This window comes from Lutra lutra, chromosome 3 (genome assembly GCF_902655055.1).
Source record: "Lutra lutra chromosome 3, mLutLut1.2, whole genome shotgun sequence".
Lineage (NCBI taxonomy): Eukaryota > Metazoa > Chordata > Mammalia > Carnivora > Mustelidae > Lutra > Lutra lutra.
The window spans coordinates 184,117,727-184,137,275 of NC_062280.1; the positions used below are offsets into that span (position 1 = coordinate 184,117,727).

At 36.7% G+C, this 19,549-nt stretch overlaps 1 non-coding gene across 1 annotated transcript; it reads left to right on the forward strand.

The window, feature by feature from the left end:
- Positions 1-2,232: 2,232 nt before the first annotated feature.
- Positions 2,233-2,372, forward strand: LOC125096509 (U4 spliceosomal RNA). The gene has a single exon (XR_007126213.1). It is a non-coding gene; the product is annotated as a U4 spliceosomal RNA (small nuclear RNA).
- The last annotated feature ends 17,177 nt before the right edge of the window (positions 2,373-19,549 follow it).

Here is a 19,549-nt window from a genome sequence, read left to right on the forward strand (position 1 = left end):
CTAAAATTTATCTTGGTGTAAAGTAACATATTAATTTAAAATAATGTTAGTCTACATTAAACCAAGACTCCTAAGCGATAATAATTTCCATACTCCTCTTCACATTTATCTATTTTCTTTTTCCCCCTCACCTCAACATTCTAGGAACAGTAATGACCCTCTAGAGATTCTTTTGTGAGACTGGGAGAGCTTGCCTGACATTTTATTAAGGTACATGAGTAAAAATTACTAAAGAGGCAAGTTCTACACAAAGGTGACAAATCATTTGGGGACTAGAACCTATAGCAGTATCTTAAAAAATAAAAATTTAATATATCCAACAAAACAGTTCCATCAAATTTATTTTAATATGCTCCATTCTCTTCAGTTGGGCAAAATATTTTTCATGAGAGCAAACACTGCTATCATACAATAGTATCCATTCATTACTATGTGGCAGACAGTGTACTGGGAGCTAGACTTACATTATCTCATTCAGACCTTTGGCAAGCCTGAAAGTTAGGTATTTTCACCAAAATTTAAGATACAGCCAAACTAGGCTCAGTAAAATAAAGAATGTGCCAAAGCTAAAACTTACCAAGACTCCAAATCATTATAATATTCCATTTACCATGAGCAGATGAACCAAGCAAGATTTTTCTTATACAGCTTTACATAATCTTTGAAACCTAGTTAATTTAAAATTTTTCTCCACTAAATTAACTATTTGGGTTTTTTCCCCAAAATACAGTTGTCCTTATCTTTGTTCAATGATTACATCATTTGTAAGGCTGGTGACAAGACCATAAGTGTTTGAGAAAATATACATAGCAATACATTCGCTCGTCCAGGGCGGAATGGGATTCACTTTTGTTCTTTAGGATTATCGGTGTTTACTAATAGTTCATAAGTATCTTTCAAATGCTTTGCAAATCTTAGAATTCATGTTAGTTTCCCCAGAGACTACCAGATCATAAATACCTCATGGCACCCTAATGGTGTTAGTAATTACCGGTTTGAGAGCAATTTCCAAGATGCTATCAGACAAGTCGTTAGTACTATTCATGGTTTTGGAATGGAGTTCTAGAACCCTTGAAAAAAAGATTCTAAGCTCTATAAATACTTTAAAATGAAAAAGTAATAGACACCTGAAACTTGAATAATTCTTTCTGACAGTTTGTTCAAGCAAATCACAGAGGGAAAGCTATAATGTATTTCACAAGCAATCTTTAGTACAATCAAGAGTTTGGCCTTGTATTTTTGGTTGAGCACTTATATGCTTATAAAAGAAATTCAAAATTATACTCAAGGAATTTAGATTTAAATAATTTCTGGGGAACAAGTGCAAGACAAAGCTAATATTTTTTAAAATAGCAATATTATCATTATGGCATATTCCTTTTTGTTCAGCATTCTTGAATATCCTAAAAATAGAAAATGATAGATACAGAGATACTTAGATACATAGACACATGCATGGGCTCTTGAGGGATGAGATATTATATAACTCTGATGCATTCAGGAACTCTTTTAAAGCTCTACTTTACAATTCTGAATTAAAGTGATAAGATCAACTGAAGTTTCATGAGATACCAAAAATATTCAGCTCATTCAATTCATCATGGTTAATTAAGTTATCCACCTGAACAAAATCCACACCTTACATCAAACCCCATGTCTCTATTTAAGGAACTTGAAATAAGATACTCCTCAGGAAGCTTAACAAAAATAAAAAGTCTTGGCCTCTATAAGAAAATAGAGATCACATTTTTAGAGATTTTATAGGATCAATAAATAATAAGAATATATGCTGTAAATATTGGTTTGAATATAAAATACATTGGCAGGTAAGAATGTTACTTCAATTAGGTTGTTCGTTTATTAGTTTTAGACAGCACTGAGGAGTGAAAAAAAATATAGATAGATTGATAGATAATAGATAAATGATAGATGATAGATAGATAAGATAGACAACAGATAAGAAAAATGATCCCTGTTCAAATTTCTAGAAGAATTCATTAAAAGTAATCTTTGAGGAATAGGAACGAAGAAAGTGGATGTAAACTTTAATTTGTAATGTTGATAGAGTAATATTAGTTAATATCTTCTTGACTTATCAGACTATTTGATGATAAAATTCCAGAAGAAAAGAGAGTACCCCAGAAGCCTCCCCTACAGCTGATCTCTACCTTAAACCATGGGAAGTCTAAGAGATCCAACCGAAACTACCCTCATTGAAAATTAGAGGTGGTAAACTTTGCGCAGTGGCAGTATCGTAGCCAATGAGGTTTATCCGAGGCGCGATTATTGCTAATTGAAAATTAGAGGTGGCAATGAGTCAACAAACTTGGATAGTAATAGAACAAGAGTGAAGTTGGGACTCTCTAAAGGGATGCTTATTGATTTGTTCATTGCTTTTTAAAATTTCCAAAATAAGATTTTATGAAAACAGTATGACAAGAAACAGGAAAATCTCAACTACAGCTTATCAAGTATTTTCTATATCCTTGGGCTCTCACAGGTATATGATCTAGTTACATTTACCTCATCCAATCCCTGATGTAACTCTGTAAGTTGGGTACAATTATGTCACTTTAGGGTTTAAAAAGAGGGAAATTGGAAGGGGAGATGAACCATGAGAGACTACGGACTCTGAAAAACAATCTGAGGGTTTTGAAGGGGCTGGGGGTGGGAGGTTGGTGGAGCCAGGTGGTGGGTATTATGGAGGGCACGGATTGCATGGAGCACTGGGTGTGGTGCATAAACAATGAATTCTGTTACACTGAAAAGAAATTAAATAAAAATAAATAAATAAAAGATATATATATATATATATATATATACACATTTTTTTTTTTTTTTAAGAGAGAGAGATCCTCAGAGAGTTTCCTAGATACAAGTGCATTTGAAACTTTATGGGCATATAAAAACTAACTCGGTTACTTGATAAAAACCCGGATTCCAGCTTCTTCTCTTCTGAATTCCCTAATTCAGTAGGTCTGGGGCAGCAACTGACAATCCATGTTTTAAACAAGCATCCATGCTGACTCTTTCAGATTCAGCCAGTTTGGGGAACACTGCTTCCTTCGTAGCTGCCCTGTGAAAGAGGTGAGAAGGTCCTGATTTTAAGAGAGCATCAAGATAATTTGAGAGAAAATAATTGTGTGTATTTGTATGTTTTAGAAGACAACTTTAGTCATCTTATAAATGAAAGAGAAAAAAAGCACACTTTTTGTTTAATTTATGTGAATGGAGGACAAAGACACCTTTAGATTTGCATTACATGGCAACTGTGGCGGTGCAAAGATGCCAAATTCATTCATTAAAAATAACTCCTGTGCCCAGTATGTATGACACCAGTATAAGCATTTGACCTATTTACAGTTTGAATAAAGGGGATAGGAAAGGTATACACGAAATGGTTGCTTCCTTCTGGGGACTTAAATCATCACATTTAAGCAAGCACAATGTATACACATAAAATATTAGGTAAGGGTAAAGTTCTTGCTGAGAGTATTGATTTTATAAAGATTATCTACTTAATGAATGAAGTTCAAAAGCAATCTGAGTTCCTCCCCATGTAGGCGTGAGCTCTGATGGGTCTCAGAGAAGTGAGCCGACCTAGGACCTTGCAACATGAGCAGATATGTATGCTGGGGTGGGGAGAAGAAGATCACCCAGAACTACCAAGCGTGGTGCCTAGGGCTTGGAAAGGAGACTCATATGGGTAGAATGAGAGAGTGGTGAAGCAGCGTAGAAATTCTTAAAAGCTTTGTTCTCACATCTAGGGAGATCTCTGGAAGAATTAAGCAGAATTTCCTTGACCTTGCACGTCATACTAAATCGCATGCTCACTCATTCATTTCTTCACTTAAGCAATCATCCTTTTATAGATAAACTTTTAATAGTATTATTTCATGCAAACTAAGATAAAGCATTATTATCTTCCTTAAACTGTGTCTCTAGTCATATTTACATCGTCCCCTGCAAAGACAGTCAGGCAATATTTTTTTTAAGATTTTATTTATTTATTTGACAGAGAGAGATATCACAAGTAGGTGGAGAGGCAGGCAGAGAGACAGAGGGGGAAGCAGGCTTCCTCCCCGCTGAGCAGAGAGCCCGATGCGGGGCTCGATCCCAGGACCCTGGGATCTTGACCTGAGCCAAAGGCAGAAGCTTTAACCCACTGAGCCACACAGATGCCCCAGGCAATAATTTTTTAAGTGAAATTATTTTAAAAACAAAAGCATTGGTGTCTTCTCATACAGTTTATCTAGTATATTATGATTTCAAAGTCTGAATAAAAAGTCTGTAAACTGTAAGGCACCAACCCTTAAAATCCAGAAGTGCAGAAAGATGTAGTTTTCTTTACATTACTCCTTTTATTTAAAAACAGAGAAGGTAATTTTTTTTTAGAGAAAGTAATTTTTTTAAAGATTTTATTTATTTATTTGTCAGAGAGAGAGAGGGAGAGAGAGCGAGCACAGGCAGACAGAATAGCAGGCAGAGACAGAGGGAGAAGCAGGTTCCCTGACGAGCAAGGAGCCCGATGTGGGACTCGATCCCAGGACGCTGGGATCATGACCTGAGCTGAAGGCAGCTGCTCAACCAACTGAGCCACCCAGGCGTCCCTAGAGAAAGTAATTTTTAATCACTAAAGGAATCATAGTTAGCAGACAAATGCCTTCAATAATCTAACTCAGAAAAAAAAATAATCTAACTCAGATTTATGGATTCATCTTGTCTGCTTTACTGAGGTTGCATGATGGTTAAAGGAAAAAAGTCCTTGTTTCCCTCCAAGAAGCATGAATGGGCTCTTTAATCTGGTTTCCTTTTGCTCGTAACACTCATCTCCAGTTTAACTTCAAATGGTTTTATTTCTTGTTTTAAATTCATGTACTTGAAAATTATTAGTTTCAGGAGCAACACAAATTTAGGCAAGGGCTGATGTTATCTGTGCTGTAATGGATACCCTCTCAGATTTCAGCAGTATACATCCCTAACAGAGATAAACAAGAAATTTTTATCAGTGACATTGCTATCAGACCCAAAAGGATCAGAGTATATAACAGTTATTATCTGACAGGCACTAGCTTATCCTTTACAGGAAACAAAACAAAACAAAACAAAACAAAACAAACACTAGAAATGATAAATTACTTTTTTCATCAGTAACCACCTTCTAACCACTTGTTTTTCTTATTCCCCTTGACTGAGATTAAAAGCATGAGACCAACACCAGTGACGAAATCATCTTTTCTCACAATTCCTCTCACACTACACCTTGCCTTGCACATGATGACAGTGGTCAATAGAATGAACTCAAGAGCCAAGTGAGAACTGAGAGAGGAGAGATCTCCTGATGATGTCAGATAGAACAGGTGAGACCTCTGGCTCCCTGCATTAGGTCTCCCAGTTCCAACTCCAATTTCAGCCACAGCTGTGATGGACAGCGGCACGTTAAGCTTCCACTGACAGCTACTCATCTCAAGCATACTCCACAACTCCACATATCTTCCTACTTAGTGCCCAGAACATTCTCCAACACTATAAAGTCCCACTTGCCCCACACGCAAGCACAGCCTTTGAGTACTGGGTTAATATTCCCAGTGGCAAACCCTAACTACTGGGGGACAGGAGCCAGGGAGTAAATGCTCCTGCCTTCTGTCCTTGAGGTTGGCAATTTTGGAAATATAGGTAGACATTCTGTCTACATCTCAGGACAACCTTGTAGAGACAAGCAAATACTGCATAAGCAAAAGCAACAGCCCCCATTATACACTACCTGCTGACTTTCACTACATCCCTGTCTCACCTTGCCTGCTCCTTCGCTTCTGCTCCCTGGATTACCTCCAACATAAATTGTTTGCACCCAGGTTGTTGTCTGAGGCTCTAGTTGTTGTCTGAGGCTCTACTTTCAAAGGGATGAAAAGTAAGACAGGTAGCTTTGTTTACCACCTCCTATTGCCTTAGAACAGAGATAGTAAACTTTTTCTCTGAAAGGGTAGATTGTAAATGCTTGTAATTAATATAGTCTTTGTTGCTGCCACTAAATTCTGCACTTTTAGAGTGAAAATGGCCACTGATAATACATGATGAATGGGCATGCCTGCATTCCAATAAAGCTTTATTTACCAAACTGGTGGTGGGCTGGATTTGGCCAATGAGCCATGGATTCCTAACCCCTGTGAATCTCCTACATTCTTTTGGTAATGCATTAGAATATGTTTAGATATTCCTGAACTTAAGTATCCTAAGGATAACAATTAATGAAGTTAACAATTATCTTTATTAAAATTATTATGTACAAGGCACTATTCCTGGCAGATGTTTTACATACATTATCATGTTTTATTCCCAACATTTTCATTTCATCTATGAGGAAACTGAAGCTCAGAAAAGCTGTGCTATAGTCATTCCTACTGTCCACCAAATGGTTTTCTGCCTTCTGAATACATGACTAGATTATCATTCCTCATCCTTTATCTAGTGGGGAAAGGCCATCTAATTATTTCTAGGCAGAGCATGATAAGATTTAATTAATGTCAAATGATCCTCCAGAGCTCTTTTTCCCTTTGCAACAACCATTGACAAGTTCCAGATACTGAGTCCCAGCTTGAGGACAATATGAGGAAGCAAACACCCAGTGAAGAGTAACATAAGGGAGAAATAGACCAGAGATTTCAGAAGTTATTTGTTACCATTTCATGACAATCATCTTGAATACAGAAACTAAGTAACTTGACCACGGCCACAGCTAGGAATTGCCAGAGACAAAATTGGAACGTAGGTCTTCAGAATCCAATGTTTGATTTGTTCCCGCTGTACCTCCCTCACTATGTTTAAGTCTTTTCCTGTACGTTAAAAAAAATGTTAAGGCAACTACTCCCTGACAAAGGATGTCACCCAAAGACCAAAGACCTTCTTTCTTAGCTGTGTTCAAAACAGACAGACACAAACACACACACACACACACACATACAAAGAGAAAAATCTGGAAAAGGATGAGGAAGACAAACACAAGATTGTAGAAAAATTGTCCAATATATAAAATTTAGCTTCAGTACTCTACCATCTTTCACTTACTTTTACCCATACTTCCTATAGACGAAATATTCTGAAACCTCTGTCCAGTCTTATAATTGACTTTTCTCTGGTCACTCCTCCCATTTCTCTCCAATGGGGGTGGGTACTCCCTCCTATATGAGCAGACTGTTTGTAATTGACCATAGATTGACCCCTGATCCAAAAAAAGCCAATCAGCTGGTCTTCACAGGGAATTTGGGATTGGGGCTGACCCAATGAAGCTGGTTTTTCTGTTGCGATGAAGCATTCTGAGATTATGGAGTGGAAGACTTCACCCTGCTGTCTGAACTAAGATCTTCAGAGAGAGAGAAAAGCAGACCTGAAGAAAAGTGGGGGGGGGGGGGGGGGGGGGAGGGGCAGACAAAGAGAGAGAGCTCTCCCAGCATTTAAAGTGTTGGTTCCAGCTCCAGCTCCACTCCTGACACTGAGATTAATGAGACGTTCCTCAAGTCTGATAATAAATTCTTTCAGTTTGCTTAAACTACATCAATTTCTTTTCTATGATTTGCAATCAAAGAGTCCTAAAAAATACAACTCCCAATTTACGAGTACTTTTTTACAACTGCTCAAAAATTTAATCTTAACGGATGCGTTACATCTTCTAGTAAAAATAATTAGTCTCAATGACCACCTCAAAGAGAATTTAGTAAAATAATTCGGTCTTAAGTATTTTATAGGAAAACCACTAAAAACAAATATCTGATTGCAGAAACTGAGCTATTAAGGGGAGCTATTTTAACCAATTACCTTTCCAAAACTCTTCACATGATCTTCATCCCCTTTCTCACATCAGATTAGCCCTAACATTATTTATTTCCCAACACCAGGTGCAGAAAATATGTATTTCTTTTTTTTTTAAGATTTTATTTATTTGACAGACAGAGATCACAAGTAGGCATAGAGGCAGGCGAAGAGAGAAGAGGAAGCAGGCTCCCTGCTGAGCAGAGAGCCTGATGCAAGGATCGATCCCAGTACCCTGGGATCACGACCTGAGTGGAAGGCAGAGGCTTTAACCCACTGAGCCACCCAGGCACCCCAGAAAATATTTATTTCTTAAAGCAAACAGGAAAACTGAGTGAAAGTTTGAGTTGGTCAGTCCTCTTGGATTAATCTTTCCAAAAATACACACCAAATCACAAAATATTCTTCTGTCTCTCTCAAAGTAAGAAAGATAATTATTTAAATTAAATATCTCATTTTTTTCTCATGGAAGGAGGTATGTTATTTTCTATAATAAGTCAGTAGCAAGTAACATGATTCTATAAATGTATAGACTCATTCACTCTGCATCACTTGCTATATAAATAGAAGAAAAATGATTACTTTTGAAAAGGAAAGGGATAAACAGCTATTTCAGGAATAAATCATTTAATCCTTTGACTAAAACCATAAACATAAAATAAATATATTATGTGGTCTGCATCAAAATTTCCAAAAATTCAGGAGGCTAAACTGAATTAATATTACATGTTGCCTCAGGAATTGCAGCTGGCTGCCTTGGGAAATATATAGATATATAGCTATATATCTCCTAAACTGTGATATAAAATAAAATTTGAGAAAATCAGACATTGTTTATTGCCTAAATATTTATAGTGTGGGGAATTTCAGCATCAATAACTTTTTAAAGAAATGTTGAGGTTTATTTGGGTTTAGTTTATTCTAAAATGGTTGAAATTAGAAGATTAATTATAATTTCATATTTCTAGTCCTGTATGGAATCAAATGATATTATTTTTATTCTTACTATTTTATACCTTTTTTTACTCTTTTTTTTAAATTTAGTCCACATAACATTTAGAAAAATAGTTTTGAGTAGACATTTTCTACAGAGATTTTATTCAAATAATAAAAAAAAATTATATTAATATGCATTTCATTTCAAGAATGTTTGTTCATATTCTAAAAATCATGCATGATTTAAGTTTTCACTCAAATAGTGGAATATTTATAGTAAGGCATATCTTGATTTTATAATGTTTAATATTCAGAAGGAATTAATTTCATATTATTACAAATGATAAAAAAATGACACTGTACTACAGAACTAGAATTTCTAATTTATAAACTCATTTTTATATTCACACTTTCGAGAAAATTGTGGACACATTAAACTGCTTACATAAGCTTTTTAAAGAAGTAACTACAAAATGGAAAGTAAAATTTGCAGTGCCATTTGGCTGGCTAATTTACCTAAAATACGATAACTGTAAAACCAGGTAGAAGGTCATAATTATAATTTTTCTCAGTGAGATCTGCAATAGATCTCTCCACATTTAGAGAATTCAGCATTTTTGCCCATTCTTATAAGTTTTTTTTTTTTTTAAGTATCCAAGCAAGACAAACTACATTTGTAATTCCTTAATAAGACTGTGGGTAAGACACAGGTATAGTGATAAGTCTCGTCATTTCAAGGAGGATAGGGAATAATTTCCTTTTTACCCTAAACATCCAGAAGAGAGGTCCTATTAATTCAAGGTCTCTTACTCTTCCAAAGGAAATCATCTAAAATTTTATGTGGCCGTTTAAATGATTGCTTTGGGAAATTTATATGGTAGTCGTGGGAACAAGTAAAGAAGTCAAGGCAACGTTGATCATTTTAATAGTGTGCAAGTGATCCATCCAACTTGTAAATACCTTGGACCACTCTTCTAGGTCATGAGTGATCAGAAAAGGCATTTATACAAAATTAATGAAATAAAATACAAGCTCATTAATTTAAGGTAAAATCTCCTAAAGTTTTTTTAATTGGTCAGATTCATCATAAACATGCTGAGCTTTTAAGAAAGCAAGATATATACCTCCTTTAAAGGGTTATTACATACTTTTGAAGGAAGACATATTTTATCTTTGATAATTGAGAAATAATCCTTTGTTCTTTTAACATCTTGAGTATTTCCATGAACAGTACTTCTCTACAAAATCTACTTCTGTGGTATCATCAACATTTGTCTGCATTTAACTAGTCAAGATGTCAACATGGTACTCATGGATCTTGAGAGCGGCCATATCAGAGGCAAACTCCACAAGCACAGAAAGGGCATACCAGAGTCCAGCACATTCAGGAAAGCGAAGCAGGTGACAGAAGAAATGACCATGCTATAGATGCTGGGAAAAAACAAAAAACAAACAAACAAACAAAACAGGACATCTTGATGATACCTGGGCAATAAATACTATACACAGTGGGAGTTCTGGAAACAGTTTGAGTAAAGGGTGATCCTACATCCAGGATGTCCTGGGATTCCTGAAAAAAGCATGGAGAAAAGGCACCATACATCTTCAGAGTCCAAGGCAAGCAAGCAGAAGGGATCAAAGTGATCTGAGAGTAAGTAACGGAGCTTCGGTTTCAACGCTGGGGTTTGGAGATTATCTCTGAAGGGGATGAGAAGGACCCCAGTCAAAGAGAGATTAGAAGATCAAATAGATTACACAAATGCAGCAAGACTGAGTCAAGGGAACAAAGTAGAACCCTAGAATGAGAAACTTGGTTAGTGTACTGAGCAACTGATTGGTTGTTTATAATTAATTTATGATAACTAAAGTAAAAATCTAGGAAGAACTCTGTATCGAGTAAATTTTCCTTTGGAACTGAGGCAACACTGAGCCTGAGGCTGGCTGGTTGAACAGTCCACGCCCTAGGCAAGAAGCCTCCAGAGAGATGAGAAGACAGAGCTGAATGCTGACATCCAAAAGTTTTCATGTGGCTCTTCATCTTCTACCTACATTAAAACCCAAGCCTAATGACTCACAAGTACCATTAAGATCACACCTACCAGTCTGATTTATAGTGGATTAAACAGATACATGTAATTAAAGCCACTCAACCAAAGCAGTAGCACAATAATGCTGATATAACTCTTTTTTATGCTTCTGATCCAGATTTTCCAGACCTCTCCCACACCTACTGCTGTAAAGTCTGAATTCTACTTATACTCTCTTCCACCCAGTTTGTACCCCATCCAATCCAGTATCACTTTCCGGTAGAAACTAGAGTAGCTATACCTATCTCTATAAAAAAATACACAGACACGCTCATAGAACAAATATTTATGTATCTTTTGAAGATCTATCAAGGCACAAAGACCTAGAATCCAATACACTTTCCTCACAATCTGTCCAAGGGAAGCCTGAGGGGGTAGAGAGGCCTCGTGATGCAGCACCCTACCTCGCCATGTTGCAACTCTTCCTCATCACCTTCCTAGGAAAAAGTGGCTGTGATGGAAGCATTCCCAACAATCTCCCAATCTGTATATTCAGGTTAGATGGTTACTTACAGATTTAGCAACACGGAGCCATTCAGATGGTGGAGTAAGCCGTAGCACAAAGTCCAGGAGATGTCAGCTCCTGGGGTCTGCCACAAGGGCCTCTGCAAATTCACTGGATGCCTGCCAAGAGCAATTCTGCATCTTGAAGATGTAGTTTCCATGTGGTGGTGCTGAATGAGACAGAGATATTTCTTCTTAACTGCAACAATTTTCAGCTATAATTCAGGAGCTGACTCTCTGATCTCAGCCAGATTTCAGATCCTCAGGATTTGCTGTCTACAGCTGTAGCCCAGTGAATCCCCCTGTCCTTCCACCTTAACCCAAGGCCATATCAATTCCATTTATGGAAAAGCCTAAATGATTAAAGCAAAGGAAAAGTGAACCACAGGGTTCTCAGCTCCTTGTTTCTCTACTGACACTTCCCTGTGATACTTAAAAAACAAAAACAAAAAACCCACCACAACAAAAAAAAAAACCCTACCACAATATTTTTCATTAATTCCAATCAAGATATGGAATCCACTTCTCTGCCATTGAAGCTAGACTTGGCCACGTGACTCGTGGTGGTTAGTGGGGACTTAACAGATGTGATTGAAGCAGAGGAGTAAATACGGTTTGCAACTCAGGACTGGCCTTTCTTTGCTGCTGGGATCACTTGTGTCACATCAGTTGACCCAGACTGACCTTCAGAATGTTACAGCACACAAGGAAAATCTCTGTTGTACCAGTGAAAGGCACTGACATATGAATGAGGCCTCCTCGATCACCTAACCACAACCAAGCTGGCCAAGATAAAAACAGTCAACTCAAGGTATGGGGAGAAAAAAGTTGCTGTTTTAGGGCACTAATATTTGAGGTTGAATGCTATACAATAAGCAGGTTGAAAAATTCTCTTCCTTAGATCGCATAAAACAGAGGTGCAGGAAAAAAAAGCATTTAATAAGGATTAATTATATGAATAAGATCCTAAAAAGGAGCTCAGATTAGTACTTTGCCCTTTTTCTCAAAAAATAAAACAAAACAAAACAAAAACTATTGGATACATTAATTTTGTTCTGATGAGCAAGTAAAACAAGGTCAAGGATGATATATCACATATCTATTTGTCAATATGATTGCATATGTATGTTCAAAAATAACTAATTCTTATATTTATTAGCAACATTGATTAGAGAATTGGCAGGGGATGTTTGCTTGCTTTGGTTTTGGTTTTCAAATTACTTCTCTTGGGAAATATTACCCAAGAAAAACATTCTGCTTGAAATAGCAAAATACATTCATCCAACTGGATTTTGCTGTTTCCCAGACACAATCACATGGGCTATGATGTGGCCAACTATGAACTTGTGCTGGAACAGATTTAATTTTGCTTTAATTTAATAACATGGGGTAACGGCTTGGAGAAGAAGCATGGTTCTCTCCTCTAAGGAGGAGGAAAAATCAGAGTAGGCTGGACCGTGTGACTGGTAGTTAGTTGTAGAGTTGGATTTTGTTGCTCAAAATTAGAACATAGGTTCAGTGCTCAAGGGATGGCAGCTGTGTTATTTATGGTCCTACTCACTTATACCAGATGTACCCTTGGCTTTCTGACCACACCCACTGACTTACTGCCATGGAATTATGTGAGCCTGGCACACCTAACTGCTTGATTCTCTAAGATGCTATAAAAACTTACCAGCCACATGTAATTAGGCTCACTTCCTTTATATTATCCAACAGATCCAGACCAAAATTAGAAAATTTAGACTTTTTTTTTCTAGAACAGTCACTTGTTTAGTAACTCTAATCTGAAGGCATTCACTTTTTGAAATGCTGAGGAAATTGCAAACAATTTATCACACAAAAATTTGGGAAGCATCCATATCAATAAAAATGTCTCTTCCTAGTTTATGACTGGAAATCAAGTAATGATCAACAGTGGTATTGATCTCTTCCTACACAATCTTCTTTTGAATCATTAATTCATTAAAGAACAACAAATTCTTAAGGTCCACAAATTTCATGATCTTGAAACTTCAAGGAGGATGTATGAATGACAGTTTTTTTTAAAGTGTTCTAATGTGGTGATTAAATGATGTCACTTCAAGTAAAAATATTAATTATTTAAAAACAAATCAATGTGGACCAACTATTTTGAATGATTGGAAATTTTTTTTGAAGATTTATATATTTATCAGAGAAAGAACAAGCAGGGGAGCAGCAGGCAGAGGGAGAAGCAGACTCCCCACTGAGCAAGGAGCCCAATGCAGAGCTTGATCCCCTGGGATCATGACCTGAGCTGAATGCAGACACTTAACTGAATGAGCCACTCAGGTGTCCACGATTGGAAAATTTTTTAAAGTTCATCTATTTGTGCATAGATATATGTGTATATACAATATCTATTTCTATTATTTGTTTGGTGTCTCTAGTCATTTTCAGAGGGAATTTTAGGATAAAGAGAAGAGGGTAGTTGTTTTACTTTGTTTGCTTATTAAGTTATTTCTCTTGAGAAATATGACCCAAGATAAACCCTTTTCCCCCAGAAATAGAGAAGGCCACGTAACAAAATGTTGCTTCTGTTTCCACAGACCCAAGAGTCAGATGACATTTGAGATAAAGACAGTTTTCACAAGTCCACAAACAAATCTTCATTAGGAACTGCAAATATTCTATCCTACCACTTAGGAAAATAAATTAATACTTTGGGATTCATTTTATTTTCAATCTTGCCTTAATCTTTTTCTTATCTTAAAATGTTGTTCATCAATTGCTCTCAACTTTCACCCACCTTTTCACCAAAGTGTAAGCTACACTGGTGTCTTTGTGTAACATAATTTTAAGAATCTTGCACAAAATTTAAATATTTATACTTAATATGTAAATATTTTAAATGATAATACCCACTACTGACTTTTTTCAGTGAAATATAACTACTCAAACAATATTGATAACAACAAAAAGAACATAGAGTCTTACAAATTGATAATCATAGCACTAGTCATTCAACATTAGCAGAATTTCATATACTTTGATTCATCGATATCTTTCCTGCAAATTTAAATTTAAAACTAAATGACAAGGGAAAAAGATAAGATGTATGAATTTCATAGGACCCTTAATGTTTTCCAGCAATTTTGTTATAGCAAAAAATACATATTCCAAAAAATATATATTCCAAATACATAAAAATTGGAATATATGATTAAGTAGATTCTGACATGTGAAAGACTGGTACCCAATAATTAAAATATTAGTCTGAAGACCATGCATCATGTAAAATGTTTACAACATTAAGATAAAAATCAGATTTCAGTAAAGCATCTGCACAATATTTTATATCTTTGTCAAATTTTGCCTTTATCTTCAAGAACTGGAAAAATTTGAGAACATGGATCAGAACAGAGCAGTGAGATTTTGAAATCTGACTTCTTTTAAAAGTTCCCTTATTATTATAATATTTAATCATCCATTTTAAAACCTCATACATATTTCCACCAATGAAATAACCCTTTTAATTCAAATGAGAGTAGCTAGTGGAAATCTCAGTCCATAACCTGTCATGATGAGTAAATATCCATTTATTTTTCTGTATCTAAAACTAATTTCTCTTTCAGAACCCTATACTCCTAAATCTCAGTCAACCCAGGGTCTTCTTTCATCCTTCTTGGAATCCATCCTTGTTCACCTGTTTTTCATTCCTTGACCATCATTCCCTCCTTTCTCATTCTTCATCACTTGGCTTCTTCAATCAGCTGTTTCCTCTGAAATATCCGTACTACTCAGGAATGTGAGAAACTGCCTATTACTTCCATTCATCAGGGCTGCAGTTAAGTTCTGATTCCTGTCCCCATCATGGGATAATTCCATGGCAGAATGGAGCCGTCAAACCTCGGCATGATTGTGCTTGTCCATCTTCCCAGATATCCCTAAACAATTCCTTTGCTCCCAGTTATGAGCTGCATAAAACTCTGAGGTCTTCATTCCTACAACCCCTCCCCCACCATCAAGTTTCACCCTGAAATGGGTATGCAGCTCCTCTGTGCCCCAGATTCCCATTCTTACAGGAAATTTGATCATCCATCCCACCCCGGACTTGGACTAGGCAGCAAAGTGGACTGAACTCAGGTACCCTTTGCACTTACAACTCCCTGTTGCCTAGAGAAATGATCACACTGGGGCTTAATTTTTACATTGTCATGATTCTTTCTGGCCTAAGCTCTCTCAAGGTGCAGGCCTTTAGAAATCAAAGCCATATGATGACTGTTCTGTTCTCTACTTTTTCACTTCATCCCTCTGCAGAGGCAAAGAACATCAGTGATCTAAGATGACTGGGCAGTAGGAAAAAGGAAATGCAAGGAGAGAGAAAGCCATCGTATTTCAAAATCTTATTGTGCCATTCCACTGTTATGAATATTGCCTAAAGTCAAGAACAGTCCTTGTGGCTTTATCCATAGTCAAGAACAATTACATCATATATAAGGCCATATATTTTGGATGACTCATAAATGTGTGTGATTATAAAAACAGAACAGTTATAGTTTTTCTTCTATTAATGTGACCGTGTGGATAACCTCAAATTCAATTGTTTAGACAGATGTTGAAACAGGTTCACAAATTTACTCTCTATTATTCAGATGCCCCAAAACTATTTCTTCTTTATTTTCTAAAAACAATCTCATGTTCCTATAAAATCTCATCCCACTGGTGGCATAAACAAAATATGCATTTGCCAATTGATAGTATTTCATAGTATGGGGCTTTAATAAACTCTTTAAGGGAACCCAGTCTCCACCAGATGAGTACTCAGACATTTTCTTCCAGCCACCTCATCGGATCTCCATCTCATTCTTCCCAGGAAGGGACCTAGAATTTGGGGAGGGGTGAGGGAAGGTTGTAGGGCTTACTTGACCAGTGAGGACTTAGTATCCAAACATGCAGATCTGTGTGGGTTGTGCTATGGAGCCCTGTTTGCTTTCGCCAGAGAGAGGGATTGTTGCTTGGTATCTGAGCCACTGCACAGTTTCCTCCTCCTCCACTTCAAATTTGGCTCTACTCCAGAGCTAAAAACCCTCTGATCTGAAGCCAGTCTCCATTCAGACCAAGTCATAGGCTGTCTTCGGCCTCAGCTCTCACAATGCTGTGACTCTGCCCCTAACCCAGGTGGCCCCTTGGCAGTCTGACTGCATCTCAGCACAGCTACCTTACACATCCCACTCAGCTTACCAGAATGGCCTTTCCACATCTCAACCACAGCACACAACAGCCAAGAGAGGAACTGGGGCTTTTGCTCATTTGTTTTCTTTGCCTAAGAACACATCAGAAATTTTTACTCTGAGGAAGTGATAGCATGTTGGTTCCAGGTTACATGACACTGCCACCTCCTTCAAGAGTGTCAAATTTGAAATGGGACACCAACCTTCTCTATTTTTCTTTCCCCTCTGAGTCTTTCCAACTTCTGAGTCAGAAAGTGTGAAGTTACTTGTCCAACCACCTGTTTCCTCTGCCTCTTATTTCTCTCTCTCTTCTTCCCTTGCTCCTTCTCCAGAACTAGAAGGGCATTCTTCTGGTTCCCTTTCTTCTTCTTACAAAGACAGAGTGCATCCTCTCCACATCATAGTTTTTCATAAATTGAAAGACAGCTATTGGGGGAGTAGCTGTAGGGTCATGTGATACACCGAGGATAGAGCAAAGAATGAGGTATACACTGGTCTAATATTTTCAAACTATAATCCCCATTACCTCATTCATAACACAAAGTTACATTAACTAGCCCTTTTCATTGGCAAAGTAAGATTTTGTGATAACATTATGAACTTTTTAAAAGACTTATAATTTAAACAAGATTTGTTTAAAAAAAATCAAACAAGCTTTCTGTGGGAGTATTTTGAAACTGAAGCCCAGCAATGGCAAAGCTAAGATGCCACCCTGACACTTCAAGTTCAAATTTTAGCATCCTTGGCATTCACCACAGTTTTCATATTTCCCAGATTATCACATGGATGGCGACCTACTGGGTCAAATTTCTCACAATGGTTATGAAGTGGTCAATGATGACCAACCCCTTCTTGAAAGAATATCTTAGGTTTGGAAAGACTCTGACTTGTCAATTTAGCAAAACAAGAGATTCTCACATGCCAGAAATGGTCTTCAGTTTTTAAAAGTATTCTTTAGAATTTGTCTAGATGTCCTTAGAAATTACATAAAATATAATTTTCAATCTCTCCAGATATTTTCCATTTTATATTTCCTTTGGCCCCATTTTTTAAAATATTTTCTTTATTTATTTGAGAAAGAGACAGAGAGTGAAAGAGAAAGCACAAGCAGGGGGAGAGGGAGAGGGAGAGGGTGAAGCAGGTTCCCTGCTCAGCAGGGAGCCCAACACAGACTCTATTCCAGGATCCTGGGATCATGACCTAAATTGAAACCAGACACTTTACTGGCTGAGCCACCCAGGTGCCCCTCCATTGGTCCCATCTTATCACAAATTATTACTATTATTATTATTACTATTATTATATGTAGAAAAGATATGTATGGTATTTCAAATGCATATCTGTCAATTAGTTTTCAATTGATCATTACATCTCTGGGTCCTTTTAAATACTCAGCAAAATTGTTGAGAAATAGAATACTTGCAAAGCTGGAGAGGATCTTGAAGATAATTTAATTCAAATTCACTAACTGTGTATCTCTATCACATTCAATCATTCATTGAACAAATGTTGACTGAACACCTACCATGCCCCAGGCACCATTCTAGAGTCTGGAACACAGTCATCAGCCAAATGGCCTAAACTTGCTGCTCTCACATAGCTTAAATTTTAATTTGTGAAACATCAAAGATAAATAACTGAAGTGCATGGAATTAAAAAAAAAAAAGGTGCCACAGAGCATATAATAAATAGAAAGAAAGGGACCATGCAATGTACAATGAGGGATACTTCAATATGGTGGCTGAGAAAAGGCCTCAGAGAGATACTGACTTTTAAGTAAATATGTGATTGGGGTGGGCCCAGGAATAGGAATGCTAATAAATTAGGAAAAATTCAAAATCTTGAAAACACAAAATCTTGATGGGGCAAGCTACAGGAAAACAGGTACTCTCATACATTGCTGGTGGTGGTACGAAATGATATGACACTGTCAGGGAAAATTCCTCAATATCTAATGAAACTACATATGCATTCTCCTTTTGACCCTCTGTTCCCACATCTAGGAAGCTATTCTGAGACACAGCTCCATGGTTTTAAAACAATGTAAGCAAATTATTTAAAAAGCAAATTAATAGAAAATAACAGAGTCAACAAAAGCCTTATGAAATTGTATCAAGAAAATACAGTACTCAATTATTATTATTGTTTTAAGCCACTAAATTTGGGGGCAATTTTTTCCACATCCATAACAACTGGGCCAAAGAGTAATGGATAATAAAACACTGAACGATAGAAGAAAATTCATGAGTTCACATCGACAAGCAAGGAAGGGAGAAAGAAAGAGAGGAAAACAATAAAGGGACAAAAGAGGGGGAAAGAAAGTGAAGCTCATTACTGAGGCCAGCTAAAAAGTATAGAATAAATGTTAGAATTATATCTCCATTTTGCAGTCACCAAGGTAACAGCTAATTTAAACAAGGGTGTTCAATGGATGTTAAAACCTTTGGATAAAAACCAGGAGTAGTGGGAGCAGCAGGGGGGGAGTAGCAATGTACTCACCAATTCTCAGAGTATCATCCGCAAATTACTCACTAAACGCGAAAGGAAGCAGTCAGAAAAGGAAACCTTTCTAATGGAGAAAACTGACAGATACCACCTTTACCTACTGACTCAACTCTGCATCACTGTTAACTAGAATACCTCCTAATATGAGCTCTCTGGATGTGATACATATAACACTTTCAGCCAGAATATACACATATTCTGGCTGAAAGTGTTTAACCTAGGTTCATTCATGAGATTAAAAAAAGTAAGACAAACAAAAAATGTGGGACGTTGTCCAACACAGCCGATCTGATCTTTAAAAGTCAGTGTTAGAGTAACAACAGCAACAAAAAGACTAGGTACATTTCCAGATTAAAAGGGACTAAAGTGACATAACAAGTAAATATAATATATGCACTTAAGATGTAAAAGACTGAGATTAGATAATGTACTCAATTTTTTTTCACTTTCTTAGGTGCAATTATGGTGTTATCATTATATAGGAGACTATATCATTTCTTAGAACAGACGTGCTAA